At 43.4% G+C, this 22,911-nt stretch overlaps 1 long non-coding RNA gene and 1 pseudogene across 1 annotated transcript; one reads left to right on the top strand and one right to left on the bottom strand.

Annotated features, from left to right (window-relative positions):
• Positions 1 to 13,695: 13,695 nt before the first annotated feature.
• LOC127924634 (prostaglandin E2 receptor EP1 subtype-like) lies at positions 13,696 to 19,200 on the top strand (annotated as a pseudogene).
• Positions 19,201 to 20,675: 1,475 nt separating this feature from the next.
• Positions 20,676 to 22,102, bottom strand: LOC127924631 (uncharacterized). The gene is made up of 3 exons (XR_008118497.1): positions 21,992 to 22,102; positions 21,058 to 21,208; positions 20,676 to 20,811 (listed from the first exon to the last, which is right to left on the bottom strand). It is a non-coding gene; the product is annotated as an uncharacterized LOC127924631 (long non-coding RNA).
• Positions 22,103 to 22,911: the final 809 nt, after the last annotated feature.

Genomic DNA, 22,911 nt, shown 5'->3' with positions numbered 1-22,911 from the left:
TATATATTTGTGGATTATAATTCATGGACATTTTTGTATGGGTCGATACATTTTTCACAAGGGAAAATCAAGTCTGAAATGTCAAACTTCAGAAGCCTTTTGAAACACAAATACATTCCAAGTTTTTTAATTTCATGCATTGCAGGAAAGTTCTCCTGCAACAGGGTGATCAAATTAAGATCCTACATCTGTAACTATCTCATTACATCTCCTTCTACCTCTGAGCTCCAATTCTCATCATCTAATTTCTGTCCTGCAGTTTTACACAATAACCATTCCACTTGGATTCGGGACACGTTCGATACCGTCTGGCTCTCAGTGTTCTTGGCTAATGGTTCCTGTGTTAGTGTGTAGTGTGTGTGTGTGCACACACTAATGCTTGTTTGTGTGTGCGCGTGTGTGTGTGTGTCATGGTCATTTCAGGCCAGGTTCAGTCTCTTTGTTTTCATAAGATACTCGCAGGGGCTTATTTCAGTAATTATTCTACATTGATGTCTGAGAGCCTTGTCATCGATCTTGTTTGTCTCCCCATGGAGCATGGCCTAATGGATAATTAACCAATAAGGCCTGAGGAGGTGTGGTATATGGCCAATATACCACGGCTAAGGGATGTTCTTAGGCCATATATCACAAACCCAGAGGTGCCTTATTGTTATTATAAACTGGTTACTAACGTAATTAGAGCAGTAAAAATAAATGTTTTGTCATACCCGTGGTATATAATTGAGTCTATACTATATTTGAGTCGATACTATATTTGAGTCGATACTATATTTGAGTCGATACTATATTTGAGTCTATACTATATTTGAGTCGATAATATATTTGAGTCTATCCTATATTTGAGTCGATACTATATTTGAGTTTATACTATATTTGAGTCGATACTATATTTGAGTCAATACTATATTTGAGTCTATACTATATTTGAGTCGATAATATATTTGAGTCTATCCTATATTTGAGTCGATACTATATTTGAGTTTATACTATATTTGAGTCGATAATATATTTGAGTCTATACTATATTTGAGTCGATACTATATTTGAGTCGATACTATATTTGAGTCGATACTATATTTGAGTCCTATATACTATATTTGAGTCTATACGATATCCTATATTTGAGTCGATCCTATATTTGAGTCGCCTATATTTGAGTCTATACTATATTTGAGTCGATATATTTGAGTCGATATATTTGAGTCTATACTATATTTGAGTCTAAACTATATTTGCTCTCTGTCGCCTATGTGCATGCCTGCATGTAAATATGTGTGTGTGTGTAGTGTGTGTTCGGCGCCGTGCATGTATGTAGGGCGTGTGTGTAGTGTAGTGTGTTCGGCGCCGTGCATGTAGTGTAGGGCATGTGCATACCTGTGTGTGTGTGTAGTGTGTGTTCGGCGCCGTGCATGTAGTGTAGGGCATGTGCATACCTGTGTGTGTGTGTAGTGTGTGTTCGGCGCCGTGCATGTAGTGTAGGGCATGTGCATACCTGTGTGTGTATGTAGTGTGTGTTCGGCGCCGTGCATGTAGTGTAGGGCATGTGCATACCTGTGTGTGTGTGTAGTGTGTGTTCGGCGCCGTGCATGTAGTGTAGGGCATGTGCATACCTGTGTGTGTGTGTAGTGTGTGTTCGGCGCCGTGCATGTAGTGTAGGGCATGTGCATACCTGTGTGTGTGTGTAGTGTGTGTTCGGTGCCGTGCATGTAGTGTAGGGCATGTGCATACCTGTGTGTGTGTGTAGTGTGTGTTCGGCGCCGTGCATGTAGTGTAGGGCATGTGCATACCTGTGTGTGTGTGTAGTGTGTGTTCGGTGCCGTGCATGTAGTGTAGGGCATGTGCATACCTGTGTGTGTATGTAGTGTGTGTTCGGAGCCGTGCATGTAGTGTAGGGCATGTGCATACCTGTGTGTGTGTGTAGTGTGTGTTCGGTGCCGTGCATGTAGTGTAGGGCATGTGCATACCTGTGTGTGTGTGTAGTGTGTGTTCGGCGCCGTGCATGTAGTGTAGGGCATGTGCATACCTGTGTGTGTGTGTAGTGTGTGTTCGGCGCCGTGCATGTAGTGTAGGGCATGTGCATACCTGTGTGTGTGTGTAGTGTGTGTTCGGCGCCGTGCATGTAGTGTAGGGCATGTGCATACCTGTGTGTGTGTGTGTGTTTCTACGTGTGTTGGTACCATGGCATCAGTCATTAATTAGCTGAATGTTGACTCTGCTAGCAGGCAGCTTTCAGTTCTTAAATCTCTCTGTTCTGCAGGTCCACTTGAATCACTGCTTCCTCTACCTTTATATCCCTTGACAGTGTGTGTGTTTGTGTGTGTGTCGACAGGACATTCCTTAGTCACTGCCACCTCCTACCTCCCACAGACCGTTACCACCAATGTTGTTCTTACCAACGTCAGCAAAGCCACCGATGGAGAAGTAAAACACGGCACGACCATGAGGTATAGTGGTGGGGGGTGTCATGCATCAACGCACCCTGACATTTACTGCAAAAGCAATTAACTCTTATCTCTGCAGCGAAGGCAGATTGGCAATGTATTCTTAATGCATTTCTTCTTCTGGGCTGTCTTCCTGAATGGGGAAGGAAGATATGTCAAGACTGCAGAGAAAGGCAACAACAACAAACATCTTTAAACTCCAATTCTTGTCCTACGTTCGACTCCATGTTCCACTTCCACGTCTCTTTCTACTGGCATGCCGATCCACACATGAACAACGTGTAATAGCCAATAGGTAATCGGTGAAGGATTTTTAAGCAATGCCAGCCAGATCTGGGTTCAAATACTATTTTAAATCTTCTTTGTCCTGAAGTGCCAGAAGGGCGGGCTTTGCAGGTTGCACTTTTACGACTATTCTTTTGGTTCCATTGCGTCAGGCAATCTCAATCAAGTCCAGCTGAAGTAATTTCAATGATTTCGAATAGTATATAAACCCAGGTCTGCCTGGGGCTAATGCATGGGGCCAAGAAAAGCAAAACAATAGTGGTTGCTGCCATATCATGAGCCAAACTGTTCAGTGTGAACAGTAAACATTATGAGAGTCAAGTTCTCATGGAGAAAGGAGAGGCAGAGAGAGATCGATAAAGAGACAGAAAGAAAGATATTGAGAGTGAAAGGAAGAGAGAGGGAGAGAATGAGAGAGCAGGACAGAGAAGGATAAAAACTGAGAGAGCGAGAGAGAGAGAGAAAGAGAGAGATGTGGTGTGTTTGTTTAGGGATGCTAGTTAGGTTTTGTTTGGCGAGGGCCAAGATGGCCGACAATAATGAACCAATGTTTGAGGAAGATGGTGCCCATTAGAAAGCTATGTAAGTATGTGGAAAGCTGTCATTGGTTTAGTCTGGAAAGATAAAGAGCCAGTCAGTGACTTTATAAAGCATAGAGTGGAAGTGTGATGTTGAAGCACTCCGGTGGCTGTAAATGGCTGTTAAACTGAAAGTAAAGATCAATGAAGCTCATCAAAACAGGCCTGGTTTATATGAGACCTGAATAGCAAAACCAAAAGCTTGTTGGGTCCTTGTTTATGTCGTTCACATTGGATAAGTTCTGTTCTTGTCCTCGAAGGATGGGTTTACTTATTACTACAATTCACAAAAAACTCATCTTCAGTGATTGGTGGAGAGTTATCAACCCACCTATAGGTCAACGTACTGTACTGTATGTCTCAGGAGGGAAGACAACTGCCAGCAGGAACTGTCTTCATCATGTCAATTAGAGGAACGCGAACACCTCACACACACCAGTAACTTATTGGCTCTGTATCGATTGATCATGTGCCTGCTTTCTAAAACGACCACATCGCTATAGAGATCACAGGTCGATCCATGAGGAAAGCAACAAATGAGTCAACCGCTTGAAGACAAGTGGCCTGATATAGATATATTATCCAAGATTGCCGTGACGGATTGAGAGCTATTTTTGTCTGTCTGATGTTCTTAGCTACATCTTATTTAGTCTTCATCATCCCACTAGTTTGTTGACCATGTTATCCCCATCTCTCTCTCTCTCAACACTTCACAAACTGCCTGGTGGCACGTCACCAATATCAATCAGTTATTATTCTCTCGGAGGCGCTGGCATTCCATATTCCAAGCTCCGCTTATCCCACACCATCCAAACCCACAAGCCCCACATGGCCTTTCCATCTGGAGGACAGAGATGTGAAAGGAAAAGGGGGAAGAAGGGATGTTTTCTTTTTTCAGAACCCCTGATATTTTTATGTGCGTGTGGCGTACTAGACAGCGGTTTTTGGATGGAGAGATGAACGGAAAAAAGGAATTTGGGGATGGAAGGATAGAGGGATGAGCTGGGGCTATTGACCTCCCAATCACTCCCCTGTTTCAGCTTTGACTGTCAGCTTCAACACACACGGGCACACACACACACACTCTTTGCACTTTTGACCCCCCCCTCCTTCAGACCCATAATCTGTGGTCTCAACAGTGGAAAAAGATTAACTGTGAAGAATTCTTCTGAAGATCTCCCAGCTGTGGTCGGTCTGTCTCTCTGGTCGGTCTGTCTCTCTGGTCGGTCTGTCTCTCTGGTCGGTCTGTCTCTCTGGTTGGTCTTTCTCTCTGGTCTGTCTCTCTGGTCGGTCTGTCTCTCTCTGTGGTCGGTCTGTCTCTCTGGTGGTCGGTCTGTTCTCTCTGTGGTCGGTCTGTCTCTCTGTGGTCGGTCTTTCTCACTCTGATTGGTCGGTCTCTCTGGTGGTCTGTCTCTCTGGTTTGTCTCTCTGGTCGGTCTGTCTCTCTCTCAGTTTGTCTCTCTGGTTGGTCTTTCTCTCTGGTCTCTGTCTCTCTGGTCTCTGTGGTCGGTCTGTCTCACTCTGATTGGTCGGTCTGTCTGGTCGGTCTGTCTCTCTGTGGTCGGTCTTTCTCTCTGGTCGGTCTGTCTCTCTGGTCGGTCTGTCTCTCTGGTCGGTCTGTCTTAGTACAGGATGGGGATGATTTATGCTGGAGTGTGTGTTTGTGTGTGTGTTATTTTAGGTCCCAACGAGAAGAACATCTGTGTGTGTGTGTGTGTGTGTGTGTGTGGATGTGGGTGTGTGTGTGTGTTGTGTGCTGGAGTGTGTGTTTGTGTGTGTGTATGTTTTAGGCCCCGTTCTACAGACAGAGGTTAGACAACGAGAGAACATCGATGTGTGTGTGTGTGTGTGTGTGTGTGTGTGTGTGTGTCATAATCCCGTTTTTCACATCTAGGGGACAATGAATAAACCCAATGCGTCCTAGTATAGGATCTAAATCTGATTTATGCAGGAGGTAAGTGATACTGCAGACACAGACCTCAAAGCCATACATGCTTCCACTGGATCAACAGGGTTACTGCTTCTCTCCTACTGCTGCATATGAACTGGGATTAAATTACTGACTGCCATTGTTGATTGACTTAAATTCAGAGGTGTCCAACTCATTCCATGGAGGGCCTAGTCTCGGTTGGTTTTTGGTTTTTCCTTTCAATTAAGACCTAGACAACCAGGTGAGGGGAGTTCCTTATTAATCAGTGACCTTAATTAATCAATCAAATACAAGGTGAGGAGGGAAAACCTGCAGACACTCAGCCCTCCGTGGAATGAGTTTGACACGTGATTTAAAAAGAAAATAGGTTGCTAAAAATATATATATTTTTTGACATAAGTATTTTACAAAGTAAGTATTCATATATCTAGGCCAATGGATGGCATGATATAAAATGTATAACAAAGTTAAAGGTGTGTTTAATGGCTGTATGTCCTGCTTGTTAAATGATAAGGTAGTTCAGAAGGATAACACTATATACTCACTGTAAAGAATCATCTCCATATGATCTGCTGTGTAACCAAATGGAGGAGAAACAACTGTGGCATCAGCTCAGGTTTCCTTTTCTCTCATTTCAATCTAAAACGTCATTTGTGCAACCTTCGAGGTCAAAGGTACAGTCATTTGACACTCAAACCTGTACAGCCCAGATATCACTGAAGCCGATTTGATTGGACCTAGGCTGAAGCAAGGGAGTAACAGGAAATGATTTACATACTTCCACGCTTACTTTTCTGGAATTGTTTATTTATGTTTCACAATAGATAAATGTAACTAATGTTTCCTCAGATATGGTCTTTTGCCAGAAAAGGGAAAGTGAGTCTGGAGAAATGGAGAAGATGGAGAAATGTGAGACAACATAACAGCATGTGGGAATGTGGGAAGGACTAGCTTAGCTATCACAACAAAAATCTGACGCATACTAAGACAATATAATAATGTTTATATTTTACAATAGAATAGTTGGATACAGTCCTTGTTTCGGTTTGAGATCTTTGGCCAGAAAAGTGTGAAGTGATGATATGTGTTGACAGGGCATATGGGCATTAGAGAGAGTTAGCCATCACAACACAAATCACACACATAATAAGACAGTCTAATGATATTTAGAAAATAACATTTTCTGATGATTTGAATCAGGTGTGTAGTGCTCGGGCAAAAACAAACATGTGCACCCCTTTGGGTCCCCAGGACCAGGATTGAGAACCACAGGTCTAAAGTGTCAGGCTGCCGAGCTGCCAGAAAGGAATTTGCATCCGTTATGAAATGTGTCACTAGAGGGACTACTAGACTGATCCCAGATCTGTTTGTGTTTTCATGTATGACCATAGGAGTTGGCTAGACAGCACAAACAGACCTGGAATCAGTCTAGTAGTCCCTCTAGTGACACATTTAATAACGGTTGAAAATCCCTTTCTGGCAGCTCGGCAGCCTGACACTTTAGACTGATCCCAGATCTGTTTGTGTTTCCATGTATGACCACGGGAGTTGGCTGAACAGCACAAACAGATCTGGAATCGGGCTAAAGTGTCAGGCTTAAACATTTTAAGCATTTGGGTTGCATACTATTATATCCGTGGAATTTCAGGCTAATTGTTTTTATTGCAAAGAGAGGGAAAAAATGCCACACTGACCCACAGCTTAAATCCATCTTGGCCTCTCCTCTCCTCCATCTCGAACCCTCGTTGAAATTCTACTGGGCCTCGTTCAAAGTATGAACCACCAAGAGCGCCAGAGGCTTTGGTCCAAATTCATAAGCAATAAATAATAAAACCGTTTTTCGGCGCACCATTTCGACAAGCCACAGTGCATTGAGTAAGTATGAAGACGAACAAAGGGTTTAGCTTTCAGCGATGTTCAGGATAACAGTGGGCTTTGGTTAGGTGTGCTAGTGTGAAAGCTAAGTACAATATTGAGATCGGGTTTTTATACAAATGTCAGGGATTCCACGTAACAGCTTTGAGCTCATATCACTCTACTTGGTGACGTTGTGGAGTGGAGAGAGAAACGAGAATCAAGTCGATGCTGCAGAACAGATACCATATCTTAATTTGAGCCAGTTTGCTACAGCAGGAAAATAATCCATGCAGCAACAGGAAATTATAATTATTACGTGGATTATAAATGTTGGACATTTTTGAAGGGGTTGGTACATTTTTCGTTAGGGTAAATCAAGTCTGAAATTTCAATGTGGAAGTTACACATTTCAGAAGCCTTTTTAAACCTCAAATACACTATACGTTTTTAAATGTCCTGAATTGCAGGAAAGTTCACCTGCAATTTATCAAATTAAGATCGTATATCTATCGGTTCAAACCTAGAGCTACATCTATTTATCTATATCTGTGGGTTCAAACCTCTTGGGATGATGACGACAGCTGTTTTCCGTTTTAGCGAAATACTAAACTGACCCACTAAACAACATAACATGTCCTCCGCTTGTCCTCAACATCTGGTTTGTACATGAGTTATGTTTGTTACCATGTAGGTAATGGTTGCTTTCCAACATAATTATATGGTTTTAAAATATGCTTGATGTTCATTTTCTATTTTTTGTTGTATATTAGTTTAGTATTTGGTCCCATATTCCTAGCCCGCAATGACTACTTCAAGCTGACTCTTCAAACTTGTTGGATGCATTTGTTTTGATTGTGTTTCAGATTATGTTTTGCCCAATAGGAACAGAATAGTGAATAATGTATTGTGTCATTTTGGAGTCAGTTTTATTGTAAATATAAATGTTTTATGTTTCTGAACACTTCTACATTAATGTGGATGGATAACCATGAATGAATCATGAAGAATGATGAAAGAGAAAGTTAGAGAAAAACAAAGATCATACCCCCACCCCCCAAATGCTAACCTCCCCTCTTATTGGTAATGGAGACAGGTAAAACATTTTAAAACATTGTGGGGGGTACGATCTTATTATAATTGTTTTTTTTTGTGGTGTGATTGTTGGTTACTGAAATATGAATATACTGATAATTAGTGCAGTGATTTATCAAAAACACATGCATGACCCTTTTCTTTGACAAGATCTAACTAAACTGACTACTGGAAATGTTTGCCCTTGAAAGGAATTTGATTGTGAACTAGACACAGGTGTATTTTTAATTGGCAAGCCTTTCCTTGATGCACACCTGTCTTGTATCAGCCCATGTCCATTCCTCCAAGGTCAGCTGTGGGAGCCAAGGCAATCCATCACTGACAGTGCTGTTCAGAAACTACAAGGCCTACTTCCCAAATGGCACCCCATTCCCTACATAATGCATAGGGCTCTGGTCAAAAGTAGTGCACTATATAGGAAAGCCCATTTGGGACGCACACCTAAGGCTACCCAGAGTGCATTTCAGCCCCAAGTGCCCAGATCAATAAACCCATTTTCTCCTCTTTGTCTCTGCTCTTGGTTTCAACATGGGGTTCTGGTGGAGAGAAGGCCTGGCCACAATAAACACCTATTTTAGCATACCCCAGGTCGGGGGATTGAAATGTGTGAGTGCTCAGTGCTTGTAGATAAACACTGCGTGATGGATAGAAAGTGTGGAATATTCCATGAATCCATCGCTGTGGTAAATCTAAGAACCCCTACTGTCTCTGTCTGTCTGAGTGTCTGTCTGTCAGACTGTCACCCTCCTCCCACAAGAAAAGTAGTGAGGTAGCCTAGCTTGCCAGCGGAACCGAAAGAACCCAACCAACCGTTCCAGAACCAACAAGCTTCCATCTTCCTTCCATTCCACTCAGCATAGTCATCTCTTTATGAATGGACTAAGTGCTTAGAGTCAACGATGCTGATTTGCATATTGTGATGTACTGTAGACATACCAGTAGGCGTCCAATTTATCCTGTTGATTTGAGAGTGGCTAGATAGCATATGGCTTTCCAATCATGACAGCAAAACATCTCACTGTAAAACGTTTGCGGACAGATTATGACATGGTTTGTGGTTTCTGCTTGTCTCTGTGAATAAATTGAATGACTGCATATTGTTTTATTCAAAATAACACTCACGGTGCTGTGTGCATGTGGACAGTTTGGCAAACAAAGCTGTTCAAATTATGTAGGACTGCAGCTGCTGTTGCCTGGGCATCAAGATGTCTGCAGTTGGAGAGGTTGTTCTGAAGGCAAAATACAGACAGAATATCACATTATAAAGTCACATTAGACATGGTGTCAGTAGCTACTGCACCGCATCTGATAGGGTTCATTCATATTCATTCAACATCAGGTGGGTTTATTGCATAAGATATTGAAGAATTTAGTGCAAATGAAGACTGGAGAGACTGCACAGAAGGAACTATCATCAGAAACTGATCGGAGAGGCACAACCATCTCTATTCTTGGGTTTGGGGGTGACACTAAAACGCCTGAGACAGGTTGAGATATGAGGTGTTCAGCGATACAGACAGACTATGTTTTTTTCATACCGCATGGGATGCAGATTTGGACGAAGTGCCGCGCACGCAAGCGGTATGCAGTGACCAAAGAGGACTTAACTGTGCTTTTCTTTAGTCTAGCCTTTCCAACTTGATATGAACAGACAGAGATCTTTATCCGAAACCTTTTGCCTGGCTTTTCCAACCCTCCATCGGAGAGCGTTTCAAAGGCCGGCAGGTTCACTGTTGAGACAGAAAAGGGGGTAAGAGAGAGGAGAGCAGTCAGTGGTTTTCAGGACCACTTTGTGGTCAGTGGGGAGATTGAGGAGCCGAGGGAGCCCGAGGAGGAGGCCTCAGAGCCAGACTGGGTGTTGGAAAGGACAACGGGGCCATTGCACAGGCCAAATGGCAAAGTCTGTGAGCGCAAATTACCAAGAAAATCGGAATGGGGAACATTTTTCATAGAAAAATGGGGCCGGGGGTGGGAGTGGGGGGGCTCGTCAGGGCCAAGTGCTTGACTTGACTTCTGCTCTACGGGTCTGACCCCGTCTGTTAAAAAATAACAAAAGTTGTCTTCTTCTTGGTCCTGCATTCCGAATCCAACTTCCAAGATCAATATTCCCACAACTGTGTCCCTCTTAGAGATGAGGTGCATCGCAAAAGGCAACCTATGGAGCCCTATGGGTCCTGGTCAAAAGTAGGGCACTGTGTGGAGAATAGGATGCCATTTGGGATGCAGACAAGTTCCTAATGGGGAAGGTTTGAGCCGTTCAAATCCTTTGAACTTCCAACGCTGTTTTGCGCTTCTTGATGATCAAGGTAGTCGGTTGTCACTCAATTCCTGCTTGTGTTATCAGATCCTGGCCTCCTACTGAGGAACATTGAAAGAGAAACCACCTCCTGCCACTGTTAAGCCCGTTTGGTGCGGATGTGTGAGGTGAAGGTAGTCTGGCTGGTACCGATGTCGTTCTTTTCTGGCCTTAATGGCCATGTACTCTTATAGTCTCCACCTGGCACAGCCAGAAGAGGACTGGCCACCCCTCAGAGCCTGGCTCCTCTCTAGGTTTCATCCTAGGAGCCTTTTTAGGGAGTTTTTTTCTAGCCACCGTGCTGTAAAAATGTAAAAATGGCTTTATAATTAAATGTCATTGATTGATTGATTTTCAGGAATGTCACGTTAAAATGGGAAAGGAACTAAAGAGAAAGTAGGAAGTGAAATGAAGGAGATGTTTTCATGTTTCTTGATTCGGAGGTTAATCGTTTTTATATCAAAGAGGTGACAACTAATATACTGTACCTCAATGTTACATTCCATTTACTTTCACACGCGGGTTGTTTTTCAGGTCCGATGTCACATTAAAATGGAATAAGGAATTTAAAAAAGGAAATGGGAAGTGAATTTCAGGAGATGTTTTCACCTCTGAGATTGCTTCGGCGATTTTTTTAGATCAGAAGGTCAAAACCCTCCTTTGATGCACCTCGTTAAATTCCCTTTTCAATTTTTTATGCGGCATTCCATTTACTTTTCACACACAGGTTGTTTTTCTGATTGTGCGTTTGATCATTCTCGCCGTCTCCCACCTTCTTTCACTCTAACAGATGTTGAGGTTCTCATGTTGTGCTCTGGTTTTCTTGATAGACTACTCTTCAGCCAGACATCTTCTCGCCATTTCAGCCTTCACAAAGCCTCTCTTTGTGAGATGTTTTGAATCATTTGGAAGGTCTAGTAGACCTGGGCCAGTCCAATGGAATACCAAACCAATGTCTCAGAGTATTCCCTCAGAACCATACCAAACATGAATGTCCTCTCTCTCTGTCTCTCTCTTTGTCTTTGTCTCTTTCTCTCCCTCCTCTCTTTCTTTCTTTCTCTTTCTGTCTCTTCCTCGCCCTCCTCTCTTTCTCTCTCCTCGCCCTCTCTCTCTTTCTGTCTCTTTCTCTCTTCCTCTCCTTCTGTCTCTTCTTCCTCACCCTCCTCTCTCTCTTTCCTCGCCCTCCTCTCTTTCTCTCTTCCTCCTCGCCCTCTCTCTCTGTCTCTTCTCTCTTCCTCTCTCCTCTCTCTCTCTTCCTCGCCTCTCTCTTCTGTCTCTTTCTGTCTCTTTCTCTCTTCCTCGCCCTCCCTCTCTTCTGTCCTCCTTCCTCACCCTCCTCTCTTTCTGTCTCTTTCTCTCTTCCTCACCCTCCTCTCTCTCTTTCTATCTCTTTCTCTCTTCCTCGCCCTCCTCTCTCTCTTTCTGTCTCTTTCTCTCTTCCTCGCCCTCCTCTCTCTTTTTCTGTCTCTTTCTCTCTTCCTCGCCGTCCTCTCTTTCTGTCTCTTTCTCTCTTCCTCACCCTCCTCTCTTTCTGTCTCTTTCTCTTTTCCTTGCACTCCTCTCTTTCTCTCTCTCTGAACTCCTTTCCATCCACTTCTTATTGCCCATAATCCAATGCCAAGCCACAAGCCTGTGTCTGCCCTGGCGTTGCCAAATAATGATTTAATTAAACAAACACGCGCACCTGTCTCCAGTGGGCAGTACGAGACGAGCGCCACGCTTTGGTTGGACCACCTGGCACATTCCTCCTATCACCTCTTTTAGGCTAAGCTGTCAATCAAAGAGAGAGAAAGACAGACAGTTTCAGCACTAAAGGAATAATGTTAGTAGTAGAGGAAGGAAAATATTTCCCTAACTAAGCTGCATGGTCTCTGGGTAACCATATGAGTGAGTAGTAAAATGACATTCAATGTATTTAAAACCAGAGAGGGATAAGACACAGGCCTACAGTAAATAGTATAAATATGAATCATTCTTGGGCTGATCAGAGTGAATTAATTCCCCTGATATCTGGGCTATCTATAGCAGGCTAATAAAGCCTGTCATAATCAATCACTGCATGAATTAAGTGTCTGGTTTAGAATATATTTGCCTAATATTAGCCTGTATCATACATTTAGATAGGAGAGTAAAACGCCACTAGAGAACCAGTCTGCCTACCTCATAGGCCTACAGTATGTCCTCAGCAAAGTATTCAACTTTTACTGGGTCTGGCCTGATAGTTGACACCTCTAGTTATTTATAACATCATGTTTCATATGCAGCGTCAGCGTAGCAAGAGAGAAATGCTACCTCTCCTCTCGGTTTGCACTTTATCATCAATTGGAAACCACGCATTGATCCTAGGACCTGGAAAAAAGAACACTGATCTAGATAAATCAGATTCATCTCACTAGGGCGGCAGGTAGCCTAGCGAATAGAGCGTTGGGCCAGTAACCGAAAGGTCGCTCTTTTGAATACCCGAGCCGACAAGGTGAGACATCTGTTTATGAGCCCTTGAGCAAGGCAGTTAACCTTCATTTGTTCCAGAGGTGCCGTACTACTATGGCTGACCCTGTAAAACAACACATTTCCCTGCACCTATCTGGTGTGTGACAATAAAACATATACACTGTGTGCTACAATACCTCAAGGCATACTCTGAGAAGCAGTAGTTAAAAACACTTGCAACAAATGTATTTTTACAGGAGCACAGAAAATAGCCTGAGTTACTGTATTACCAGTAAGTATAAGTATCATTTGACACTTTCCTATACAGGCTGTACGATACTATCTAACCTACTGCATGTAGTGTTTCACCTCTTATAATGATGGGTTATTGATCACACGTTCATGCCATTTTTACTGAGCAATAATGATCAAATGAATCAATAACGGCTATTTAAAAATATATTTCTGTTTTAAACTATAGATGTTTGGCAGCTGGTTATTGTAATGCTATTTGAGTTATTATTTCCTGAACCATGGATATACAGACTGACATTCAAAAGTAATGTGACTCACATTGACTACAGTAGCCTAGTATAACAGTCACCGTAAAACGTACATGTAAACATGGACAAATGACATGAAAAAGTGTTCTTCTATGTCTGAAAATAATATCACTTAAACTTGACTCACGGGGCCGCCCATGGGCTACCTATCCATTAGGACACGGCGCTATATAAAACGCTATTGAGAAACACGCGTCAGAGAACCTGCGGTACAGCCTATCCGCAGCATTGGAATATTCCTCGCGCTCACTCTCTGGTCATGAAACTCCAATCAAACGGATTTAAAAGCGGTGAAGGCAATTCTGTTGGGAAGTTGTTGAACATTTGTTTTCCGAGAACAGTGGGGAATATGAACTCAATGTCATCATCCTGCCGAAGAGATATCATGGAACAATGGGTCTTCTTTTAGACTACTTTTATTCTGCCCCACTCGGTTTAGGAAGACTTTGGTGAATGTGTTTCGTTTTCAACGGTTTCTTTGGATTATATAGATACCTGTATATCTATCTGCAATCTGGTTTTAGAAAAAACACCGGGGACTATTCCGTTGACAGGGTGGACATCACCATTGACTGGAATTATTCATCCCTATCTGTAATGGTAATGATTATTCATGAAATATTTTCTTATCATAATTATTATGGCTTTTTGTGTGTGTGTGTGTGTGTGTGTGTGTGTATGGCAACAGTATTAGTAAAGGGTAAGCAAATGGACAGCTTTGGAAAAAAATAACCCTCCTCAAAGAAATGATGCTAAGAATGTTTCAGAGCCACAAAGACATGTCAGTGGTATGTTTGGCATGGTAGTGCATATTCAAAATAGCTAAACACACCTTCATCTGAATAACAATTACAGGGTGACTCGGTGATAAGGTCATCATTAGTCATTGAGTAGGGTGATTAGGATGATAGTGAAAGGTGAAAGGTCAACCCAGAAAATGTATTTGGATGTTTTCTGATTCATCCTCAGTGACTTGATACGAAAACCTATTTGAGTTGCATTTACAGTAAGGGTGAGCTGTGCCTGGAGAACTGTTTTCCTCAAGTTTAGTGAGTATGTAGGTCTATTCATGACGCATATATGCATTTATGCTGAATGTAAACAGGTGCAAAACGACCTGTTGGGATTTGTTTTTACCATAGTAGAACATAAAATAATAGAATATAATTGAGTAGAATAGAACAGCCTAGTTATTCAATGAGTTGGGTAGAATAATCTTTGCAGCATATATCACCTCAATCAGTGACGTTAGACCAGTGAATAAAACAGACAGATCTGTATTAGAAACATAGCCTCTAGACTGTCTGCCACATCAATACAATATAGACACACGGTTGAAGCACAAACACGTGTGTAGAGTTGTCAGAAATGTGTGTTTTTGCTGAAGATGTATTGCTTGAAAGTCTACTTTTACACCAACGAACGCAGACCATTTGAGGCGGTTTAAAAAGAACCATCGCCTCAATGTGATGTCCATGTTTCCATGCTTCCCAAAGACAAGTGTCAATGTGAGGAAACCATTTTGTCAAGAGAGAGAGAGCGAGAACGTGTGTTGCCTACCGCCTCCCTGATCTAGAATAGAGCCCGGGGATTGAAGCTGCTCATGGAATGTGTCTCAATAGTTGTGCGCTTGTCAACAGGGAACTGTTATAACTTGCCCTTAGTTCTAACCCGTCAGTGGCGTATGACTAATGTACAACAGATTGTGTGATACAACAGAGTGTTTTTCAGCAGAAAAGTCATTACACCAGTGTGTGGAGACACTGCAGAATGGTTGTGTCTATATTTGTGTGCAGACAGCCTCAGTTGTATCACAAAATATCAGTTGTATCACAACTATTGTGTCAAATGTGTACAACCTGAATTGAGCAGCTGTTTTCTGGGATTAGGTGGAAGCTGTCTCTAACCGCTGATACAGGATCAGATATTGTTTAATGATTCCTTAATAGTTATGTTTGGGAATTGGGGTAGAATGAGCTGATCCTAGACCTGTGGTTAGGGTTAGGCGCTATTACCTCAAATAAAAATGTAAAATAAAGTAAAATCATAATTTGTCATGTACACAGTTTATAGCAGGTATAAAGGTTGAAGTGAAATGCTTGCGTGATAGACGCTCAACATTGCAGTACAATATCAATAAAAAGCAAAAGCAAATAAAAAAGAATGAGTAATTAGAGCAAGGTAGTATTCATAGTAAAACTGATATATACACAATATAATATACAGTATAGATAATGAATGTGTTATGTCAAGTATGACTGTGTTACAAATATAAAGTGGAGAGTGTCTTGGTTGCGCAGTTGAATAAATGGTATATAATAGAACAGCAGTGTTAAGTGTGTGTGTGTGTGTGTATGTGTGTGCTTCTGTGTTTGTGCTTGTGTGTTTGTGCTTGTGTGTTTGTGCTTGTGTGTTTGTGTGTTTGTGCTTGTGTGTTTGTGCTTGTGTGTTTGTGTGTTTGTGCTTGTGTTTGTGCTTGTGTGTTTGTGTGTTTGTGCTTGTGTGTTTGTGTGTTTGTGCTTGTGTGTAAGGGTTGGATGTGTGGAGAGTCAATGCAAACAGTCTCTACGGTACAGATGTTCTCTGAGGTGCAAATAGCTATTTTTTTGTCAAGTTTAAGTTTAAATGGGCTTTAAACCATATTCTATCTATGTGGGTTGAATAGGATAGAGAACAGTGTGAATTTTGACACACATGATTCTGTGGTGTCATTCACGAGTTCCTCATCGTCATGATATGTTATAGCTAGTAGTTAGCTAGATAGGGAAGAAGACATGTGTTGCTGAAACTTGAGAGTCTGAATTCCAGTATTGACTGTGTGTGTTTTCCATTTATATTGCTACCTATACGATGACCCCATTCCCCCATGTTACTTACAGGTCATTGAAGCCTGAAATACCACTATAATCATATTGTCTCTCTCCTTCTCTTCCCAGCCTCTCTCAGTGATGGGGTTCCTGACCTTCAAAGCCCAGTGATGCTAGCCATGAATCACTACAACCTCTCCGGGCCCCCGGGGGCCCTAGACCCTGTCTCCAACCTCAGCCAGTGGGACACGGAGATGGTAGGTAGGCCAGATATTAGAGAAGTGGAACAGTAACCAGAAGGTCACTGGTTAAAGTCCCGGGGGCCAGAACTAGCTAATGGAGGGAGGCTGGTTTCACTTCTGTGTGTGTGTGTATGTGTGATGTCCGGTGGTTTGGATAAAATAAGACAGCACAAAGACACAGTTCAGATTGTGATTGGACATAAAGTTGTATTGCATATTGCATATTGTATAGGTGGAAATGGAGAGTCTGGCTCACCAGGGGAACCTCACCTCGGACAGGCCTATGTCCGGAGGCCCGATCGCAGCCGCTCTCTCCATGACCCTGGGCGTCATCTCCAACATCGTGGCCTTGTTCATCCTGGCCAACGCCTACTCCCACCAGCGCCGACGCTCCAAAGCCACCTTCCTCCTCTTCGCCAGCTCCCTGGTACTCACAGACTTTTTTGGGCACATCATCCCGGGAGCGCTGGTCCTCCGGCTTTACCTCTCCGGAGGGGTGTTCCCCAGGCGGTCGCCGCATCCTCAAACGGCTCGACCGACCCCATGTGCCAGTTCCTGGGTGGATCTATGGTGTTCTTCGGTCTGTGCCCGCTGTTTCTGGGCTGTGCGATGGCCGCCGAGCGCTGTCTGGGTGTTACGCAGCCACTGCTCCACTCCTCCTTAGTTACTACCACCCGTACTCAAGCTGTCCTCTCTGGTATCTGGCTGGTGGCCCTCTGTGTGGCCCTGCTGCCCTGTTTCCAGCTGGGGTCATACACCTACCAGCACCCCAACAGCTGGTGTTTTATCAAGGTCAGTAGCCAGCAGGGCTGGGGTCAATTAGAATTGACAGCTGTCACTTCAGAAAGTGATTTTAATAAAAAAATGAAGAAATGGAAAAACGCTTTGAAATAAATAGCTTCTACTCCTCCGTTTATTAAGAAGTTAATAAATAAAAAATAATATGCTGTTTTTTAATAATGTATTATTTATTGATTGAATTCATTTATTGATTGAATTGACCCCAGCCCTGGCAGCCAGATACTGAGCTCCCTAATGCTTTAGGTTGAACATTCTCAAAGTTATATGGCAGTTATTTAAACAATGTGACGTTTAGCAAAACTACCACCAAAAGTTTCATAGAAATAACACTAGTGTACAATAAGACAGGATAAAGTACAGAGTTATATACAACAACGACTAAATGTCTGTCTTCCTTCATCAAGGTCTTAGCTAACGACACCCAGGAAGCGGACGTAGCCTTTGTTACGCTCTTCTCCGGGCTGGGCCTGACGTCGCTGGGGGTGGCCCTGGTGTGTAACACCATCAGCGGGCTGACCCTGGTTCTGGCCAGGCTGAGACGGAGGCCATCGGGCTACTCATCGTCCCACAGCCACCGCTCAGTGGCCAAGAGCCATGATATAGAGATGGTGGTGCAGCTGGTGGGCATCATGGTCACGTCCTGTATCTGCTGGAGCCCTCTGCTGGTGAGTGGGACAACCTAGGACATGAACAAGTGTAGATGCTGATGCCACTGATTCCATCCACCACACCATGCCTATTCCCTACGCCCGCTACACATCTAGAAAAAAGTCACCCAACAACTATTCCCTACGCCCGCTACACATCTAGAAAAAAGTCACCCAGCAACTATTCCCTACGCCCGCTCTACACCCATCTAGAAAAAGTCACCCAGCAACTATTCCCTACGCCCGCTACACATCTAGAAAAAAGTCACCCAGCAACTATTCCCTACGCCCGCTACACATCTAGAAAAAGTCACCCAACAACTATTCCCTACACCCGCTACACATCTAGAAAAAAGTCACCCAACAACTATTCCCTACGCCCGCTACACATCTAGAAAAAAGTCACCCAACAACTATTCCCTACGCCCGCTACAAAAAGTCATCTAGAAAAAGTCACCCAGCAACTATTCCCTACGCCCGCTACACATCTAGAAAAAGTCACCCAGCAACTATTCCTTACGCCCGCTACACATCTAGAAAAAAGTCACCCAACAACTATTCCCTACGCCCGCTACACATCTAGAAAAAAAAAGTCACCCAACAACTATTCCCTACGCCCGCTACACATCTAGAAAAAAGTCACCCAGCACAGGCCCCTGCAGTTTGATGCATTTGTACACTGAAAATACACAAGATAGTTTATTTTACACATAATTATTTGAAAGAAATCGAATTAGGCCACAATAAAAAAAAATAGGTTGCATGATGCTTCTGGATCAAAGTACAACAATGAACAATTATATCTCTTCTCTTATGCCCCCAGATCTTCGGGCTCATGTCTGTGATGCGCTCCTATAGGGGCTCCATTGATAAAGCTGACATGGCCACCTCACGAGACGTTGAATTTGATGGGCGTGAGGCTGGCTTCCTGGAACCAGATCCTGGACCCCTGGGTCTATATACTGCTACGTCGGGCCGTCCTCCGCAAGATCTACCTCATCACCAAGTGCCAGGCCGATTTGAATGGGAGTGTGCTCCGACGCTGGGAGGGGAACTCGTTTCAGAGCAAGAGCTCGGAGAACAGTCCCGTTAACAGGATATGAGATCATAACCAAGCGCCAGGCCGATTTGAAGGGGAGTGTGCTGTTACGCTGGGAGTGGAACCCCTTTCAGAGTAAAAGCTTGGAGAAGAATACAGTCAACAGGATATGACTGTGTGACCGACAGTGTTCGAAAGTGAATGCCAGAAGAAGACTGCATTAGCCCACTAAGCTAAAGCCTAGTACTGACCAGAGAGCCAAAGCAACTCTTTAGGTCTCAGGCAAGGTTACTCATCATGCAACGAGCGTGGTCCTTGGTACTTGTGGTGGTCACCGACAGAAAAAGAGGACATTTCTGTTATCCCGTATAGTGAAGGATACGATGCTCTGAAAAATGAGGATTACATGTTCTTCAGCCATGGCAGTATCTCTCTCAATCTTCTTTATCACAGTGACTGGCAAGCTAAGATCATCCTCCTTTGGATATCTCTTAAATTAAAATTAGGAATTGAGTACGGACATACCTGGTGTCCGAGTACGGCCTATTGGACCAGTCAGTCTGCATTATCCCACAGACGGAGAGTTGGGAAACACATTACCCACAGACGGAGCGTTGGGAAACACAATACCCCAAAGACGGAGCGTTGGGAAACACAATACCCACAGACAGCGTTGGGAAACACAATACCCCACAGACGGAGAGTTGGGAAACACAATACCCCACAGACGGAGCGGGAACACAATGGGAACACAGGCGGAGAGTTGGGAAACACAATATCCCACAGACGGAGAGTTGGGAAAACACAGACGGAGAGTTGGGAAACACAATACCCTTGGGAAACACAATATCCCAAGACGGAGAGTTGGGAAACACAATACCCTACAGAGAGTTGGGAAACACAATACCCCAAAGACGGAGCGTTGGGAACACATTGGGAACACACTACCCCACAGACGGAGCGTTGGGAACACACACCCCACAGACGGAGCGTTGGGAACACACTACCCCACAGACGGAGAGTTGAGAAACACAATACCCCACAGATGGAGAGTTGAGAAACAAATACCCCACAGATGGAGAGTTGAGAAACACAATACCCCACAGATGGAGAGTTGAGAAACACAATACCCCACAGATGGAGAGTTGAGAAACACAATACCCCACAGATGGAGAGTTGAGAAACACAATACCCCACAGATGGAGAGTTGAGAAACACAATACCCCACAGATGGAGAGTTGAGAAACACAATACCCCACAGATGGAGAGTTGAGAAACACAATACCCCACAGATGGAGAGTTGAGAAACACAATACCCCACAGATGGAGAGTTGAGAAACACACTACCCACAGAAAGTTGACACACCCCACAGATGGAGAGTTGAGAAACACAATACCCCACAGATGGAGAGTTGAGAAACACACTACCCCACAGATGGAGAGTTGAGAAACACAATACCCCACAGATGGAGAGTTGAGAAACACACTACCCCACAGATGGAGAGTTGAGAAACACACTACCCCACAGATGGAGAGTTGAGAAACACACTACCCCACAGATGGAGAGTTGAGAAACACACTACCCCACAGATGGAGAGTTGAGAAACACACTACCCCACAGATGGAGAGTTGAGAAACACAATACCCCACAGATGGAGAGTTGAGAAACACAATACCCCACAGATGGAGAGTTGAGAAACACAATACCCCACAGATGGAGAGTTGAGAAACACAATACCCCACAGATGGAGAGTTGAGAAACACATTACCCCACAGATGGAGAGTTGAGAAACACAATACCTCACAGATGGAGAGTTGAGAAACACATTACCCTACAGATGAAGAGTTGAGAAACACAATACCCCACAGATGGAGAGTTGAGAAACACATTACCCCACAGATGGAGAGTTGAGAAACACACTACCCCACAGATGGAGAGTTGAGAAACACAATACCCCAGATGGAGAGTTGAGAAACACAATACCCCACAGATGGAGAGTTGAGAAACACAATACCCTACAGATGGAGAGTTGAGAAACACAATACCCCACAGATGGAGAGTTGAGAAACACACTACCCCACAGATGGAGAGTTGAGAAACACACTACCCCACAGATGGAGAGTTGAGAAACACAATACCCCACAGATGGAGAGTTGAGAAACACACTACCCCACAGATGGAGAGTTGAGAAACACACTACCCCACAGACGGAGAGTTGAGAAACACAATACCCCACAGATGGAGAGTTGAGAAACACAATACCCCAGATGGAGAGTTGAGAAACACATTACCCCACAGATGGAGAGTTGAGAACACAATACCCCACAGATGGAGAGTTGAGAAACACAATACCCCACAGACGGAGAGTTGAGAAACACACTAGAGTTGAGAAACCCCACAGATGGAGAGTTGAGAAACACACTACAGATGGAGAGAGTTGGAGAAACACACTACCCCACAGATGGAGAGTTGAGAAACACACTACCCCACAGATGGAGAGTTGAGAAACACAATACCCCACAGATGGAGAGTTGAGAAACACAATACCCCACAGATGGAGAGTTGAGAAACACAATACCCCACAGATGGAGAGTTGAGAAACACAATACCCACACAGATGGAGAGTTGAGAAACACAATACCCTACAGACGGAGAGTTGAGAAACACACTACCCCACAGATGGAGAGTTGAGAAACACAATACCCCACAGACGGAGAGTTGAGAAACACAATACCCCACAGATGGAGAGTTGAGAAACACACTACCCCACAGATGGAGAGTTGAGAAACACATTACCCCACAGATGGAGAGTTGAGAAACACACTACCCCACAGATGGAGAGTTGAGAAACACAATACCCCACAGATGGAGAGTTGAGAAACACACTACCCCACAGACGGAGAGTTGAGAAACACACTACCCCACAGATGGAGAGTTGAGAAACACATTACCCCACAGATGGAGAGTTGAGAAACACACTACCCCACAGATGGAGAGTTGAGAAACACACTACCCCACAGATGGAGAGTTGAGAAACACAATACCCCACAGATGGAGAGTTGAGAAACACAATACCCCACAGATGGAGAGTTGAGAAACACACTCGCATAGTGAGTAGGTCAAAGGCTTGAAGCGTATGAAGATGTGCAGCTATATCAGCACAGAGGTTCATCTGAGAGATCAGAAGTTGAAAGCCTCGCTACATATCTTCATGAATAGAATGTAACGCAGAAGAATATCACAATTCATTCAACATATTGGATCTCATTTGTGGAACATTGATTATTCTGAAGTCTGTTGGTTAAGGTTTAACAATGACATTTAACATCATCGATGTCTAACGATTCCCGGACGACTCCAAAAAACGGAGTTGTATGCTATGTAAATGTTATGCTAAGATTAAGATCGCTTGTTAAGTAAAGGGAGAACTACGATTTTTCCTGAGCTTCTGATGTATAAAAATGCTACTTCATGTCAAATATTGAACAAGTTATAAATATTTATTGCTTTTCCTCAATTCTCTGGGGACGTGTAAAGAAGTTATGGAACATAATTGAATGTGATGAAATAAATAAGAATGTTTTGACTGAATTAGATACCGTTGTTGTCCTTTTTTCTCTCCTCTCCGCCAAGGTATTAAATACAGTATTACAATAATACAGTATGTTCAAACGGTGTACAGTATCCTGAATATACGGTGGAAAAACACACCGATGCAAAGAAATCAAATGGTGAACAACTGGGTCCATTCTAGTAAACAGTGACTATTATGCTCAGTGAATTTTCTTGATAGGAAACTGAAGATAAATGCTGCAGCCTGCTCACCGCCTACGTAGTTCTCTGAAAACTTTCCTCTCACATAACTGTATATTTGACACAGCTTTTAAATCATACGTTTG

Source organism: Oncorhynchus keta, unplaced genomic scaffold, assembly GCF_023373465.1.
Source record: "Oncorhynchus keta strain PuntledgeMale-10-30-2019 unplaced genomic scaffold, Oket_V2 Un_contig_436_pilon_pilon, whole genome shotgun sequence".
In the NCBI taxonomy this organism is placed as follows: Eukaryota; Metazoa; Chordata; class Actinopteri; order Salmoniformes; family Salmonidae; genus Oncorhynchus; species Oncorhynchus keta.
This window is presented reverse-complemented; position numbering and strand designations above follow the sequence as displayed.